The sequence below is a fragment of the Rhipicephalus microplus genome, chromosome X (genome assembly GCF_043290135.1).
Source record: "Rhipicephalus microplus isolate Deutch F79 chromosome X, USDA_Rmic, whole genome shotgun sequence".
NCBI classification, from domain to species: domain Eukaryota; kingdom Metazoa; phylum Arthropoda; class Arachnida; order Ixodida; family Ixodidae; genus Rhipicephalus; species Rhipicephalus microplus.
In genome coordinates, this window is record NC_134710.1 from 311138961 (window position 1) to 311156537 (window position 17577).

Genomic DNA, 17577 nt, shown 5'->3' on the forward strand with positions numbered 1-17577 from the left:
GCACGAAAAAACATCAAAATCAATTGTGTGGGCGTATCTATCGAACGAGCATAGAAGCGTCATGAAGCCTGAACTGATATCGCCATATGGAAGGAGTGAGAAACGGATAATAAACTTGGCAGAAACCGCCGATAAACTCTACCTGCTCCTCAGTCAACTGAGTTTTTTTTTGTTTGCGGTTGTGAATTGTAACAAAAACATAGCACTGTTGCCATTATCGCAGTGGCAATCGTTACAGGCAGCCGTTGTTAGTGGTTATCAAATGTGGAAATTTTAGTAGGAGGTGCAGATACCGTTCCTTACCAAGTAAACAATAAACAGAACCAACGCCTCCTCTAGAAAGCTGCCTGCTGCATGAGAAGAAAAACAGCTGCCACACCCTTTCCCTCCTTCAATTTAAAATGTGCTCGGTCGCTAGCGTCACTTGTGGCGGACGGTGAAACAACGCAACACTTTGCATAGCCTCTGAGACAGTGGTGCACAGTTACAGGTCTCGAACAACTCTCGACTGACGCGCCCCTATGGGCCGCAGATGAAAAACGCTTAGCTGCTACCGCCAGCCGCCGTGATGAGAGTGTCGGTCGCGAGCGCCACCGCGCGGAGCTTGTTTACAACTGAAGGCAGGCCAACTCCGCTGGGAGCGCCAGCCATTCCTCAGGCATCTTTTTAGAGAAGGCGTTGACAGAACTGAAGTTCAACAGTGACTTTATGAGTTGACTACTTCTTCAACACAACCTGCGTTTTTTGTCGGCGTGACGCACTGGTTAGTGTATTCAGTTCAACATTCGGAGGTGCCAGGTTCGATTCCCCGCTGGCACACCTCTTTTTTTTCACGGGTGCTTGATACATTCTTTTTATACTACTATTTTATTATTTCTTTGGCGGCAGCTCGTCACGGTGGTTCTGGCGCTGCTTCGCGCCCCAGCATTGCCAGCTGGAGCGCGCCATTCACCATCCGCTCCACCATACGCCACGATACACCATGTGCCACCGTTTCCACCGCCATAATCCACCCAAATGTTGGATGGTGGAATCCACCATTCCTATAGTGGATGTTTTTTCAATAGGGCTATGCATAATTTCGGTCAAATTTGGTCATCTTCTGGACGACCAAACTGCCCTTCATTTAATAGCCGGCAGCAGGACATTCCGAAGAACCAGCACTGCAGCAAAACTCATAGGAGAGGATAATGAATCTTTCGGGTAACGAAAAAAATACCATAGACACATTTTTACGTTGGAGGTATTCAGAATGGTCCCTTGAAGTGACCATCATGCCATGTCATAACTCAAAGCAATTTGCCAAGATAACGCGATATGTTCACTTTCGAGGCGAGATGATCCAAGGTCTACAATATCATTCACTTTCTTAGGCAAAAGGGACAATGAAAGGTAGGTGTGGGGGCTCTAGCGGAAACGTTAAGCCTGTGGGTAAGGTTTTCCTGTTTGATGTTTTGTTTTCATGTATCTAATCTGCAGAATACATAACCAGAAAGCACGTGTGATGCCATCTATAATTAACAAATGAGGAGAGGTAGCAAACTGATGAGATTATGGAGTACATAAGTATAAGCTGAAGCAGTGAAGTAAAAGGAACGTAAAATATGATGGTGTAACTACCACGTTCGATGGATCTTAAGATCACTTGATTTATTGATTGATCGATTGATTGATCGACAGACTGACCAACCTGTTGATTGACTGATTGACTGATTGATTGATATGCAAGATATAACCTTCATAATGCACCATTTTATAATAAGAGATGCGTTAGTGGAGGCTCCGAAAATTTCGAACACTTGGGGTCATTTAACGTGCACCCAAGTCTGAGAACACGGGCCTACACTATTTTCGCATCCACCGAAAACGCAGCCGCAGCTCCCGGGTTGAGGGGTTAAGATCACTGAAATTGAAGCTAAAGTTATTACAGTAACTGGGAAACAATGGCAATAAACGTCATGCCAGCAATCACTTCTGGCTGCAGCTACAAATTGTACTCAACAATGGCGTCGGTGCACTCATGAAAAATCAATGCGCAAAGTTTTGAAGAACGCTTAATAGAAAAAAAAAAGAAAGGCACCGGCGAGATTCGAACTCACGATCTCCTGTTTACTAGACAGGCGCTTTAACCAACTAAGCCACGGCGCCACGGAGTGATGCTGCAGAGGCTACGCCATTCAAAACATTTTGGCCCGTGATCCGGTTAGTGTTTTCATTTGTGTTTACCGCATGACGCATTCGCAGTGGATCTGAAATCACACTGAAGGCGAGTAAGATTATTTGCGCCTTAGGGTACCCAAGATCTGCGCCTATTCAGTGAAGATAACGGGCGAGCGAGATAGCGTGAGCATTTGTAATTACGTCTGCAGATCCGTGTCCCAAGATGAACGCAGTGGACTCTTTGAGATTGCTGCCGACACAATGACTTCTTGAGCTGCTATTCAGCGACTTGCTCTTGCAATGCTTTTCATACTTTTGACAGCAAACAGTGTTATGAGATCACAACTTGTGTCTCGCGCCACGCCGTAGTTGTCCGCTGCCACTGCCGCCACCGCCGTTGTCTGTGCCCGCATGGCGTGTTATTAGAAAAAAATTGGTTCCAAATGTGCATGTTATACCACAAATGTCGTCGAAAGACGATAGCCTTGCGTCTGGACAGAGTGAACAAAACGCTTATTTGGTGCTCTGCGCAAGAAAATCAGTGAATGGTATCCTGGAGGCGCTGCATTAGGGTGCCTCGAGCACGGAGGAAGGAAAGGTAGGAGAGGGCCTGACGTCACTCGTTGTAAAACCGCGTTGAAGCCGGAAGTCGGCCATATTGACTGGGAAAAATCTCCTCTCTTTTAAGCCTGTGGGTTAGGTTCTCCTGTATAATGTTTCGTTCTCAAGTATCTAATCTGCGGAAGACATAGCCACAAAACACTTGTGATGCCATCTAGAATTAACAACTGAGGAGAGGAAGCAAACTGATGAGATTATGGAGTACATATTGTATAAGCCGAAGCAGTGAAGTAAAAGGAGCGTAAAATATAGTGGTGTAACTACCACGTTCGATGGATCTTAAGATCACTTGATTGATTGATCGATTGTTAAACTGACTAACCTATTGATTGACTGATTGATTGATATGTAAGGTATAACCTTCATAATCCACCATTTTATAAGAGATGCATTGGTGGAGTGAGTGAACAACTTTATTCACTTCCTGCAGGTTACCAGACTAGGTTCCCACCTAGGAGCTGGTTGAGAGACCATGTCTCTCAGCAGATTCTTTGGCCTGCTGGATCACCCAGAGTTGATTCTCTACTCCTGAGCTGAACAGTGCGGTCAGCCGACGCTCCCGTAGGTCCTCATTGGAAACCGCGTCTCTCGTTTTGCCAATTAGTGCTGAACACTCCCTGAGAATATGCTCTAATGTGGCCCTATTACTACAATACTTGCACGAATTGGTCATATACAAGTAGCGATAAATGTGTTTCATGATTCTGCGTTGGTGGAGGCTCCGGAAATTTGCACCCCTTGGGGTCATTTAACGTGCACCCGAGTCTGAGAACACGGGCCTACAGTATTTTCGCCTCTACTGAAAACGCAGCCGCAGTTCCCGGGTTATGATCACTGTAATTGGAAGCTAACGGTATTATAGCAATTAGGAAACAATGGCAATAAACGACTTGCCAGCAATGACATCTGGCTGCAGCTACAAATTGTAATGAAAAATGGCGTCTGTGCACTCATGTAAAATCTATGCACAAAGATTTAAAGAACGCCTAATAGAAAAAAAAGTAAGACACGGGTGAGATTCGAACTCACGATCTCCTGTTTACTAGACAGACGCTTTAACCAACTAAGCCACGGCGCCACGGAGTGATGCTGTAGAGGCTACGCCATTTGAAACATTGTGGCTCGTGATCCGGTTAGTGTTTTCATTTGTGTTTACCGCATGACGCATTCGCAGTGGATCTGAAATCACACTGAAGGCGAGTAAGATTATTTGCGCCTTAGGGTACCCAACATCTGCGCCTATTCAGTGAAGATAACGGGCGAGCGAGATAGCGTTAGCATTTGTAATGACGTCTGCACATCCGTGTCCCAAGATGAACGCAGTGGACTCTTTGAGATTGCTGCCGACACAATGACTTCTTGAGCTCCTATTCAGCGACTTCTTTTTGCAATCCTTTTCATACTTTTGACAGCAAACGGTGTTATGAGATCAACACTTGTGTCTCGCGCCGCGCCGTAGTTGTCCGCTGCCGCTGCCGCCACCGCCGGTGTCTGCGCCCGCATTGCGTGTAATTAGAAAAAACAAATTGTTCCAAATGTGCATGTTACACCGGAAATGTCGTCGAAAGACGATAGCCTTGCGTCTGGAAGGGAGTGAACGAAGCGTTTATTTGGTGTTCTGCGCAAGAAAATCAGTGATTGGTATTCTGGAGGCACTGCGTTAGAGTGCCTCGAGCACGGAGGAAGGAAAGGTATTAGAGACCCTGACGTCACTCGTTGTAAAACCGCGTTGAAGCCGGAAGTCGGCCATATTGACTGGGAAAAATCTCCTCTCTTTTAAGCCTGTGGGCTAGGTTCTCCTGTATAATGTTTCGTTCTCAAGTATCTAATCTGCGGAAGACATAGCCACAAAGCACTTGTGATGCCATCTATAATTAACAACTGAGGAGAGGAAGCAAACTGATGAGATTATGGAGTACATATGTATAAGCCGAAGCAGTGAAGTAAAAGGAGCGTAAAATATAGTGGTGTAACTACCACGTTCGATGGATCTTAAGATCACTTGATTGATTGATCGATTGTTAAACTGACTAACCTATTGATTGACTGATTGATTGATATGCAAGACATAACTTTCATAATCCACCATTTTATTATAAGTGATACGTTGGTGGAGGCTCCGGAAATTTCGACCACTTGGGGTCATTTAACTTGCACCCAAGTCTGAGAACACGGGCCTACATTATTTTCGCCTCCAGTGAAAACGGAGCCACAGCTCTCAGGTTAAGGTCACTGTAAGTGGAAGGCAACGTTATTACAGTAACTAGGAAACAATGGCAATAAACGTCGGGCCAGCAATCACTTCTGGCTGCAGCTACAAATTGTACTCAGCAATGGCGTCCATGCACTCATGAAAAATCAATGCGCAAAGTTTTGAAGGACGCTTAATAGAAAAAAAAAGAAAGGCACCGGCGAGATTCGAACTCACGATCTCCTGTTTACTAGACAGGCGCTTTAACCAACTAAGCCACGGCGCCACCGAGTGGTGTGGCAAAGGATACGTTATTTGAAGCATGGTGGCTCGTGATCCGGTTTGTGTTTTCATTTTTGTTGACTGCATGACACATTCCCAGTGGCATTGAAATCACATTGAAGGCGAGTAAGATGATTCACGCCTGAGGATACCCAACATCTGCGCCTATTCAGCGAGGATAACGGGAGAGCGAGATAGTGTGAGCATTTGTAAGGACGTATGCAGATTCTTGTCCCAAGATGAACGCAGTGGACACTTTTAGATTGCTGACGACACACTGACTTCTTCAGCTGCTATTCAGCGACTTGCTCTTACAATGCTTTTCATGCTTTCGACAGCGAACGGTGTTATGAGATAACAACTTGGGTCTCGCGCCGTGCCGTAGTTGTCCGCTGTCGCTGCCGCCACCGCCGGTCTCTGCGCCCACATCGCGTGTAACTAGAAAAAAATTGGTTCCAAATCTGCATGTTACACCGCAAATGTCGTCGAAAGACGATAGTCTTGCGTCTGAAGGGTAGTGAGAAAAGCGTTTATTTGGTGTTCTGTGCAAGAAAATTGGTGATTGGTATTCTGGGGGCACTGCGTTAGGGTGCCTCGAGCACGGAGGAAGAAAAGGTTGGAGAGGCCCTGACGTTACTCGTTCTAAAGCCACGATGAAGACGGAAGTTGGTCATATTGACTTGACAAATTCTCCTCTCTTGTTTACATCCGAATGTAAAGCAGAGGCACGACTCTCTCTCCGGCTCGGAAAGCACGTGAGCTGCGCAGCGTGCGTGTCGTGACGATCCGAACTAATGGAACAGGGCTCAACACTCTGGGCCAGCGTGACATCTTCGGCGAAATCATTTTGTCCCAGTATTAACAGCGAGTAACAGCTGACAGGCAACGAAGCAAATACAAAAGTACGCACGCTAGATGCACTGACAATGGTGAGTGTTTTCATGTCATTATTTCAGCAACTGTAATGAAAACACAATCGGTCGTGCGCCTTTTACGGTTGCATTCCGCCTCGCGGCCGACGCAGCATCCGGCCACTGTGTTCGTGTTCCGCGTGAAACTCACCGGCGTCAGCATTCTGCGACCGTGGCGACTTTGAGCACGGTGCAAGTGACACTTGTACGTGGTTGCTGTTACGTTGAGATTACATGCAATGCCGGGGAGAGTAAACGAAGCGGAACAAAAAAGGTGTTTTAATACACACATGCAAGTTGTTACTGTACACACACAACACGAAACTACGTATGTGCACATGGTCCTCATTGCGTCTTGCTGGCCTCAACAGCGTCGTCCGTTGTCACAAGCAGGAGCGCTGCCCAACCGTCACTGACCTGCAAGGCGTTCGTCGTCGTTCCACTTCGTCATGGTGCCCAACGCAATCTCACTGAACACTAACTACTTCATCCACGTCATCCGCCGCACGACATATGGTTGTGCACTCGTTCTACGCACTGTTGAAACCCCGTGATGGACAAAAGGATTTGTAAACGTTGCTACGAGTACAGTAACTCCCACGAGAACACTGCGTAAAAAATAACGTAGCGCAGAGCACGGATAATGTCTGCCACGGCTCAGCACGAGACCTGGGGAGGCACACATGCCACCGCCAGCCGCGGCCGCTCACTGCTAGACCAGCTCCAATGCGCAACACGTAACCTTAGCAACGCCGCCATTGTACCCAGTGAATATGGCTGCCATGATGTCACTTCCTCCACACTTTTCACGCCGCGCGTCGGCTGTGCATGCCCTCTTCTACCTTTCCTTCCTCCGTGACCTCGAGCGTGTAGCGGAGGCGAACGAGCACATCGAGGCACGTTAAACACAAGCGCCATCTGGCAGTTATCTTCAAAAACGAAGGCTTGCAGCCCGCGGAGAAAGATGCGCGCCAGTCTCGGAGCTGACAAGGTGTAGAACGCAAAGCGACGGGAAGGTGCCACCACCATGACGTCGTAGCAAAGCGTTGGAAACACCTTTCTGAGCATCGCGTTGCACTGTCAGCGCAGTGCAATGAACGCTACATTCCTTAGAGTTACTTGTGCGTGCCTTTTCTAGTATAATGGTCGACATACAGAACAACGAAACGTTGTTGTGGCGCCTCAGATATGCGCAATAGCTGCTTTTAAATTGAACATCGCACAGCTATGAACGCTAAACCTTGAGCAATATTGGTGGGCGCTACGGATGGGGTTGGCCGTTTGATGCCGTTTGAGGTAACGTTAGGAGAGACAAACAGACAAATGTACAGACAGACAGACAGACAGACAGGCCAAAATTTTTTCGTCGAAGGTCCCTAAGAGAGACTACCATCTTTATAAAAAAAAACTAAAATTGACACAGTGGGGCTCGAAACTTTGTCCGTTCGGTGGCAGACTGGTATTCTATAACTGAGCAATGCCGGTTTTTTGCTTTATTGCCTGTTTCCAGTCACTATGTACATAAAAAATGCCGCAAAAGTTGCGAAAACAGGTGGCAGTCCTACTGATTTGACACTAGCTTTGAAATTCCTTGAGAGCTGTCAGTAGTTCCACCCTCCACAACCACTCAGGAACAGACTCCTGCGTTTTTGTAAGTTCCACAAATTTCGCCTTGCACTCTCGAAAGTGATGATGATGTTTGGTGCTTTGTGGCGCAAGGGCCATTTGATGACCAAAGAGCGCCAGTTCATGGGGCAACAGATGTGAACAATGATTGAGATTGGCGGCTGTACAAGGGCCTTAAAATTCCTCGCCCTAAGGCGTGAGAAAACATAGAAGTAATAAAATCATGAACATGCCATGAAAAGTGTCTGGTGTTAATGAATGACGAAAGTTTGTGATAATAAAACCATGGTGGGCACGTATGACATAAGCACTAGTGCCTCGATCGTTCACACCCTTGCGTCCAAGGGCAGTGAGGCAAGTGCTTTGTTGAGTGTAGCCACCGCAGCGGAGACCTCTCTGGAGAGGTCGTGCTACGGAATCCCGGGTATATGATATGAAAAGTACGAATTTTTATTAAAAACGCTAACAATGATTTATGACTAAAAAGTGGTCCCCTACCGGCGAACATTGAAGGATGTAGTGATATCTTTTGTCGGTAGGGTAATTGAAAGTGTTGTCTTCTTAGCTTGTCTAATTCTTTGCACTGTATTAGAATGTGAAGTACGGTGAGTACTTCTCCACATCTGTCACAAAAAGGTCGATCGCTCCCAGATAAAAGAACTGAATCTGTTGTGTGTGTATGGCCTGTTCTTAACCTTGTAAGGATTACTTCTGTGTGGCGTGATTTTGATACTGGCGGCCAATGACCAAGTTGCGGCTTGATGACATGAAATTTATTCCCTGTGTGTGTGTTGTCCCATGTGATCTGCCAATAACTTCTGAGCTTTCGATTTAGAACAGCTTTCAAGTCGAGTGCAGAAATCGGTATCGAAGTGTTGATAGCAGTTTGTTGGTGGATCCAGCTAGCTGGTCCACCAAAACTTTGCCTTGTATTTCGCAACTTCCTGGCACCCAGCAGACTATGACATGCTGCTTGGATGAGTAGACTTTGCATAAAATCAAAAAAAGCGAGACAAGGACAGGGCTTTTGTGCTTTTTAGGTGTGTTCAGAGCTTCTACTACGCTTAGGGAATCTGTATGTATTATTGCCTTCTGTATTTTTATTTGTTAAATGTGTTTAACAGCCGCAAATATCGCATAAGCTTCGCCAGTAAAAATGCTTGTATCAGAGTTCAGAATGCCGGCTTCCAAAAAGGATGGACCGACGGCTGCGTACGAGACAGAAGTGTTAGACTTTGAAGCATCCGTAAAGAACTCCGGACATGTGTATTTATGTTATAGTTCAAGAAAGTATGTCTGGATGCGCGCAAATGGTGCATGCTTCGTCACCTCTAAGAAAGACAAGTCGCAATCTATCGCCTGCCACTGCCACGGTGGCAGGCATACGACGGGAGCCATCAAACAGTGTTCGAGTGGCACACCGGTTTCCTTCGCTAGGCCTCACACACGGAGTGAGTAGTGCTGTGTCATGAAAGGCCGTTTTTCAAACACAGCAAGGCTTGACATGTCATTAGTTGTGGAATTTGATGGGTGATCCTTGTCTGCATTTACATTAAATAATACATAAAAGACATGTAACATCTCTGTAGGTGGACCGATCATTAGTTCGATTCCACGTACAGGCTGTCTATGGGGCTAGTGCGAAAAGAACCCGTAGAGAGGTGGAAGCTTAGATGATGAACAGGACCAAGCATTTTGAGAGTAGTAGGTGTCGCAGACTGATATGCTGTTGCCCCATAGTCTAGGTGGTTACGTACAAGGCTTTTATACAAATTCATTAGACATTTCTTGTCGCTTCCACACGTAGTGCGAGACAACACTTTTAGAACGTTCATAGGTTTTATACACTTGTTTTTCAAATATTTGATGTGTGGTATGAAGGTTAGCATGGTGTCTAAGATTAGGCCTCAGAATTTGTGTTCGGTATTAACGGAAAGACGTTGACCGTGCAGTTGAATATTGGGTTCGGGATGAATGCCTCTCTTCCTGGAGAACAAGACGCACGTGCTTTTCTGTGCATTCAGACGGAACCCGTTTTCTTCAGCTCAGTTGGAGACTTTGTTTTAACCAAGCTGAACCTGGCGCTCACACACGGCCAGATTGCAAGATCTAAAGCCAAGCTGGATGTCATCGACATATGTACAATAAAACATGTTGCGAGGGATGGACAACTGCAAGGAATTCAATTTGATGAGAAAAAGTGTGCGGCTAAGTACACCACCTTGCGGCACGCCTGTTCCCTGGACAAATGTTTGGGAAAGAACGCTGCCCACTCGGACACGGAATGTCCGGTTCACAGGTAACTTTCGATTATGTTAAACATTCTTCCGAGCACGCCAAGGTGGGACAGGTCTCTTAGTATCACAAAGCGCCAAGTTGTATCATAAGCCTTCTCGATATCGAGGAACACAGAGAGAAAATATTGTTTATGGAGGAAAGCATTTCTGATCTGTGCCTCATTACGAACAAGGTGGTCTGTGGTGGATTTACCGTCTCCAAACCCTAACTGAAGTGGGTTGAGTATATTGTTTGTTTCAAATAAATGTACAAGTCGGCAGTTTATCATTTTTTCGAAGACTTTGCACAAGCAGCTTGTAAGTGCAATAGGCCTATAACTCGAAACTCAAGAAGGGTCCTTGTCTTCTTTCAAAATAGGAATAATAATAGCCTCTTTCCAAGAAGTTGGAATAACGCCAGAAAACCAGATAGCATTGTACAAACAAAGTAAGGTTTTTTGTGTTTCGATTGGTAGGTTTTTTAACATTTCGTAAACCACACGGTAAGAACCTGGGGCAGAATTACTGCAGGAGTTTAGAAATGTTTGGAGCTCAGCTAAGCTGAAAGCTTGGTTGTACGCCTCGTATCTCGTACATTTGTGTTTGAGTTTTTGCTTTTCTATTCTTGTTCTGTATTTTTGGAAAGCGTCAGTATAGTGTGACGAGCTCGACACCCGTTTGAAGTGTGCGCCGAGGAAGTTCGCCTGATCTTCCAAGGGGTCATCACCCTGTGTGTTTACGAGTGGGAGTGTGTGTGCTTGTCTTCCTGCTACCCTACTAACCATGTTCCTGACTTTAGCCTCCTGTGCGTATGAATTGATCCCTGACAAAAACTTCTACCAGCTTTCTCTTCTGGTTCGCCGACTCATTCTCCTGCCTTGAGACTTTATTTTTTATAGGTGTCAAGATTTTCGGCTGTCGGTGAGTTCTGAAGCAACCTCCATGCCCTGTTCTGCTCCTTTCGCGCATTCTGACACTCAGTGCTCCACCATGAGACACGTCGCTTGCCAGGCATTCCACATGTTTGCGGTATGCACTTGGTTGCTGCGTCAGTAAGAAAAGCTGTTAAGTACTGCACAGCTTCATCTATGTTTAACCTACATATGTCTGTCTAACTTAAATGAGCAGTGTTTTGGAGCTGTTCCCAGTCTGCTTTGTTCATCAGCCATTTGTGAACATGTAGAGGACATTTAAATGTTGTTTGTGGACTCAACACAACAGGAAAATGGTCACTTCCATATGGAATAATTATGATTTTCCATTTCAGTAGGGACAAATTGCCACTCATGATTACGGAGTTAGACAAGGAGAGCAGAAAGGTGGGTCTTAAAAATAATCTGCAGAAAACGAAAGTAATGTACAACAACCACGGCAAGGAGCAGCGCTTCGAGATAGGTAATAGTGCACTTGAAGTTGTAAAAGACTATGTCTACTTAGGGCAGGTAATAACCGCAGAGCCGAACCACGAGATTGAAGTAACTAGAAGAATAACAATGGGGTGCAGCACATTCGGCAAGCACTCTCAAATTATGACAGGTAGATTGCCACTATCCTTCAAGAGAAAGGTATATAACAGCTGTATCGTGCCGGTACTTAGCTACGGAGCAGAAACCTGGAGACTTACAAAGAGGGTTCAGCTTAAATTGAGGACGACGCAGCGAGCAATGTAAAGAAAAATGGTAGGTGTAACCTTAAGAGACAAGAAGAGAGCATAATGGATTAGGGAACAAACGGGGGTTAAGGATATCATAGCTGAAATCAAGAAGAGGAAATGGACATGGGCAGGGCATGTAGCGCGTAGACAGGATAACCGCTGGTCATTAAGGGTAACTGACTGGATTCCAAGAGAGAAGGGAAGCGGGTTAGGGGGAGACAGAAGATTAGGTGGGCAGATGATATTAAGAAGTTTGCGGGTATAAATTGGCAGCAGCAAGCACAGGACCGGGTTAACTGGCGGAACATGGGAGAGGCCTTTGTCCTGCAGTGAACGTAGTCAGGCTGATGATGATGATGACGATTTCAGTAGGGGTAGGAGTGACGGTAATACGATGCTGAGGTCTATAGACGAGTAAGTTTTGTTTGCAATGTTATAGTATGTTGGCTCTTTCCTATTCAACAAACAGACAATGGAAGTGAAGAGAAATTGTTCAACAAGATGACCTCGTGCATCACAGCGACAATCGCCCCACAGTCCACAATGTGCATTTAGGTCCCCAAGGAGCAGATAAGGTTCGGTAGTTCGTCTATTAAAGACTGGAATTCATGTCTTTCAAGACGGTGGTGTGGAGGTACGTACAAAGAGCAGATGGCGACAAGTGTGTTTGAAAGTACCGCTTGAACAGCCACCGCCTCAAGAGATGTCTGGAGTGATAAATGTGTACACGCCACTCCTTGATTACTCATAATGGCTAAGCCACCGGAGGACGCCACAGCATCATCTCTGTCCTTTCGGTATATCACGTAAGCACGTAAATAATTTGTATTGGAGGATTTTAGGTGTGTTTCCTGTACACACAGCACTTTAGGTGAGTGTTTGTATAAGAACTCTTGGACGTCATCGAGGTTTTTAAGCATCCCTCTGACATTCCAATGTATAATTTTTGTTTATATTGGAAGTAAAGTAGTGCTATGTGTACATTAAGGTAGTGACTTGTTTAAGCTGAAAGTTTAAGCTCAAGTAACAGGGCTATCATCAAACCCTGATATGATCTTTTTAGTTCTCTTGGCGCGCTCCAGAGAGCCGTGCCACTCTTTCGGCACCAGGTTTGCCACCGTATCCATTGCCTCCTCGGAGGCACTAGATGCCCGCACATGCAAGCTGGTTGTTCGAAGTTTGGACCTTGCATAGTGAGGTAAGGACTTGAGACCCGAGGGCCCTGGAGTCTCTGGTCTCTGTTCAATAGTAGGCTGAGTAGACTCAACTACTGTCGCTTTGGGGGAAGGCGCCACAGCCAATGGTTCGCTCTGCGCAGGCCGAAGGAGTAGCGAGGGCTGGTGTGACGCTGCCCCATGGCGCGCCGCGTCAGCATATGTGGGGCCATAAAATGGCGAGACTCTTCTTCTTGCTTCTTTAAATGTAATGTTTTCTTTTATCTTTAATGTGATGATCTCTTTTTCTTTTTTCCAGAAAGAACAGGAACGTGAGTATGCGGCATGATTACCACAACCGTTCACACAGTGTGCAGGAGCTTCGCAGTTGTCGGACGCATGGCCCACGACTCCACACAGAGCACAAGTTTTCCGGCCACGACAGCTTTGCGAGCCGTGGCCGTACCTCTGACATTGGAAGCAATGGCAGGAGTTGGGAATATATGGCCTCACGGATGTCTTTGTATACCCTGTTTGAATGGTTTTCGGCAAATCGCTCGAAGCAAAGGTCAGTATTAAGTGTTTGGTTGGCATTTCCTTTTTATCTCTTCTTATCTTAATGCGATGTAAGTTTGTCACGTTCTGGCTTTTCTATCTTTCCAGAAGTTCAGCTTCGGTCCAGTCAAGCAAATGTGCGTCCGATACTACCCCGAGAGCAGAGTTCATGGACCTGCGCGGCGTAATACTGATGGGTGGGTCGCCAAAAGTTGTGAGAGTGTTCAGCTTTTCGAATAGGTCTTTGTCGTGTATCTCAAGGAGTAGATCTCCACTGACCATTTTATTAACCTTGCACCCGGACCCGAGAGTTTTGGTTAAGCACCTAGCCACTACGAATGGGGATACATTTCTGGCTTGCTTGTTAGTTTTCTCGCAGTGTATAACAAGGAAGTGAGGAAAGATTTGTCTTGGCCGGTTGAAAAAATTGATACCTTCGGTGCGTACCCGGTTTGAGGAGGCACGATCACTAAGCAAACGGAATGCTTTATGCATGCTAATTCTATGTTGTTCAGCAGCGTTGGCGGCCACCCACCATGGAGCCCAACGAGGGGCACTGCAAGTTAGCGGATGCTGAAAGCTTGCAGACGTCAGCTGTACAACACTGCTATAACCCCATGCACCTAGGCCAAGGTAGGCTATTTGCACAGGGTTAACCCTTGCCGCCGAGAAAATTGGAAGTAAACAGGAAGGACAAGTAGACAGGAAAGCTAAAAAGTAAGAAGGACGAAGATGAAGGGAAAGAGAGATAGGAAAATGCGACTGCCGATTTCCCCTAAATGGATCAGCTCAGGCGTGCCGTCAATGTGAAGCCGGGGCCAAAGGTGTGTGTTGCCTCTGCTGGGCTCCAGCCTCGTTCACACCGAAGGCGGGGTGGCCAAAGCGGCGAGGCGGCAACGCGGAAAGCGGCGAAAACCTCCTCACCAGGAGGCGAAAGCGGGAGAAAAACCAGGTGGCATGGCCGATTGCTCCCGGAGCAATTTTTCCCCGTCTGCCGTGGCTCGCTGCTTTGCCGCAGCCAATCACAACACCCCGCGGTGGTGGCGCTGGTGTATTCTTGAAGTAAACATTGGTTTGAGATTATTCAAAATAGCGTCAACCATGTCCGAGCAAACAGCCTTCTCCGCGGAGCTCTTAATCGATGCTATTAGGCACTACCCAGTGCTCTTTGACAAATGCCATCCGCGATTCAAGGAAGTGGAGTTTAAAAAGGAGCTGTAGATGCAAATAGCAGCGGACTTGGGAGTTACCGGTAAGTGCACAGCTTATCGTTCATAGCATCGGGAAATTTTCAACTCCGCTCTGGTCAGACACACAAACGTGCTCAAAGAAGTGTAGTATGCGTGAGAATTCAAGCTCATTGTGTCGCTCGTCAAGAACCCAATATCTATGCAGTTCCATGCACTCACTCGGTACGCTACATGTGTGAGTTGCTGAACGAAGCGATACTCAGCTTAAAAAACCTATTTCTATTGTCTCTTCGTAGCGTGCGTTTCAACAGCCAGTACGAGATATTTCGATATGAGTACGCGGAAAGCATCTCCATGAAATTCGAAAGCTTTGTGGAGTTCCACGTTTTATTGGGCAATCACTGCGTTCTCGCGAGAAAAATTTAAAATCGGCGTTCAAAAACCACGCAAGTTCGGCACAGTCGCTATATCTGGCGGCTTGCTCACGGCGTCAGTCCGCAGGCACAGCAGGAGATTTCATGACTCGCTGCAGCTTATTCTAATCTTGCCTCAATACAGGATAGAATGCTGAATCTACAAACCCCCCTTTCTGCAATTTATGACAGTTGAGGAGTCTGTGCAATACTCACACACGTAAATGTACAAATAGATGTATATGGTGCTGTTTTCTTACACTTTTCATGTAAATTCAGGGATAACACGGCTCGCCTACAATTTATTTTTATTAGTTTTCTTGAGTGAGACTGCCGAATCACTCCAGTTTATGCACGAAAAAAAAAAGATCTAGATTGCTTTGCTTTGCGATTGAATAGGACATACATTGCTTCACATTGAGTAGCAAAACTATGCAACATCTTTACTAAGTTGTGAAAATGTTTTTCTTAATTTTCAGCGGCATTGTGCCAAACAAAATGTAAAAACCTAAAGGATAGTTTCACTAAACTGAAAACAAAAATTAAGGACAAAACAAAACGTGGGGCTGGAGCCGAAGTGTAGACACTTCGAGGCCATGGTGCCTATAATGGGGAAAGTTTACGTGGAGCCTATGTGAGTGTCCTTACCCGTCTCACCAATTTCTCAGTTTCCATAGCGTTCCGTTAATTTATTGTTGATTCTAGTTAGTATCCTCAAATGCTGCGGCATCACATATGCCACATGTGCAGTGTGAACTCCAAACATTTCATTAATAAGTACACTAATTTTATGTTTTTTCATCTGTTCTTGCAGCAACATGAGTTTTAAACAGGCCACAGAGTAAGTAACTTGAAATGAACCTTAGAGTGTATCCGTGGTTGCGAAATTGTTAGTGGTGTCATACTGTACCCAGGTAAATTTAGAGAACGTTGCTTTCCCCTTCTGTGCAATGTGTACAGTTGTGCTCAATTTGAGTAGTGACACATTAATCACCGTCAAAGGGGCCACAAGCCTGAACTGGTAAATGTTAAATTGGTTTCAATGATACCAGTAGTATACCTGTATGCTTGAACGAACACTGCTATGTCAACACTTCTTTGCAGTGCTGACCCCACGTGCACTTTGAGCATGGACTGCACTTGCAACTTATTGAGTCCAACTGCATACATCTGGTAAGAGCAATTAGAACATTGTTAGAATTGTAGTGAATAAGAAAGACGTTGATACCATCAGGTCAGCTATCATCAGCACAAGAAAAAGGCACGAGATCGGCGATCAAGCACCGTCATCTGAGTTCGCCTGCCTTCTTTTAGAGCTACCACCCGCTTGCTGAGTCCTTCAATAAACCCCCTTTACATTTGGTGGATCGTGCTGGGTAACTGCATCACCTACACCCTGGAACTCCGATCCCGCACCGTGCCGTCGACCATGCAAGTTGACGCTGCCCAACAGACAGCACCTCTCGCGGCTCCTACTTGCCCCGGCCCGGTTCACCAGCGAGACCCCCCGATCTTTTCGGGCGCTGAAGACCAGGACGTCGAGGACTGGCTGTCATCCTACGAAAAAGTCAGTGGACCAAACAGGTGGGATGACGCTGCTAAGTTGAGCACCGTCAACTTTTACTTGGCTAATGTGGCGAAACTGTGGTACACAAACCACGAATCCGAGTTCGACAACTGGACCACTTTCAAGCAGGCAATATCCTCGGTTTTCTGTCGCCCTGCCGTGCGGAAGTTGCGCGCCAAACAACGCCTGCGCTCACGGGCACAAGAACCTGGCGAAACGTTTACCGCCTATATCGAAGATATACTCGATCTCTGCAAGCGCATCGATGCCGCAATGAGCGAAAGTGCCAAGATCCAGCACATTATGAAAGGTGTTGATGACGACGTCTTTCAAATGCTCCTGGCGAAGTCTCCTGGCACGGTGTCTGAAGTGGTAACTCTGTGCCAGAACTACGACGAATTGCGACGGCAACGAGCTCTCACCCGTCGTCCATTTCAGCCTAACCAACCACTCGCTGCACTGGACGTCGTACCTGACCACTCCCGCCTTCTTGCACAAATGAAAGACTTTGTGCGTGAGGAGGTCACACGTCAGCTTTCCCTCCTGCCGTTTTGTCAGCGCCAAGAGCTCCCGCAGCAGCAGCAAGAGCAACCACCGACATCGTTAGCTCCCACGCTCCGACATTCACTTCAGGACCAGATTGCCGAGGCCATGCCAGTGCCCTTTCAGCAGCAAGTTGTCGCCGCGCCTCTTACTTATGCTGACGCAGTAAAGAGGCAGCAGCCACACCAGCCCTCGCCGTTCAATGGACTGTCGCATGTCACCGCTCCTACTCAGTCTTCCGTTGCATGGGCTCCCCCTCTCGCTACCACAGCCTCGACTCAGCCGTATGCCGCGTGGGCGGCGCCCCTTGCTGCAAATGCCTGGAGAACGCGCGATAACCGGCCGATCTGTTTTGCGTGCGGCGGACCTGGCCATATCTCCCGATACTGCCGTCGTCGCGTGCCCGCCTACACAGACGTCCGACCACGAAACAA

General features: G+C 46.7%; 2 non-coding genes across 2 annotated transcripts; both read right to left on the minus strand.

Annotated features, from left to right (window-relative positions):
• Positions 1-2074: 2074 nt before the first annotated feature.
• On the minus strand, positions 2075-2148 carry TRNAT-AGU (transfer RNA threonine (anticodon AGU)). The gene has a single exon. It is a non-coding gene; the product is annotated as a tRNA-Thr (tRNA).
• A 3036-nt stretch (positions 2149-5184) lies between these two features.
• Positions 5185-5258, minus strand: TRNAT-AGU (transfer RNA threonine (anticodon AGU)). The gene has a single exon. It is a non-coding gene; the product is annotated as a tRNA-Thr (tRNA).
• Between the last annotated feature and the right edge of the window lie 12319 nt (positions 5259-17577).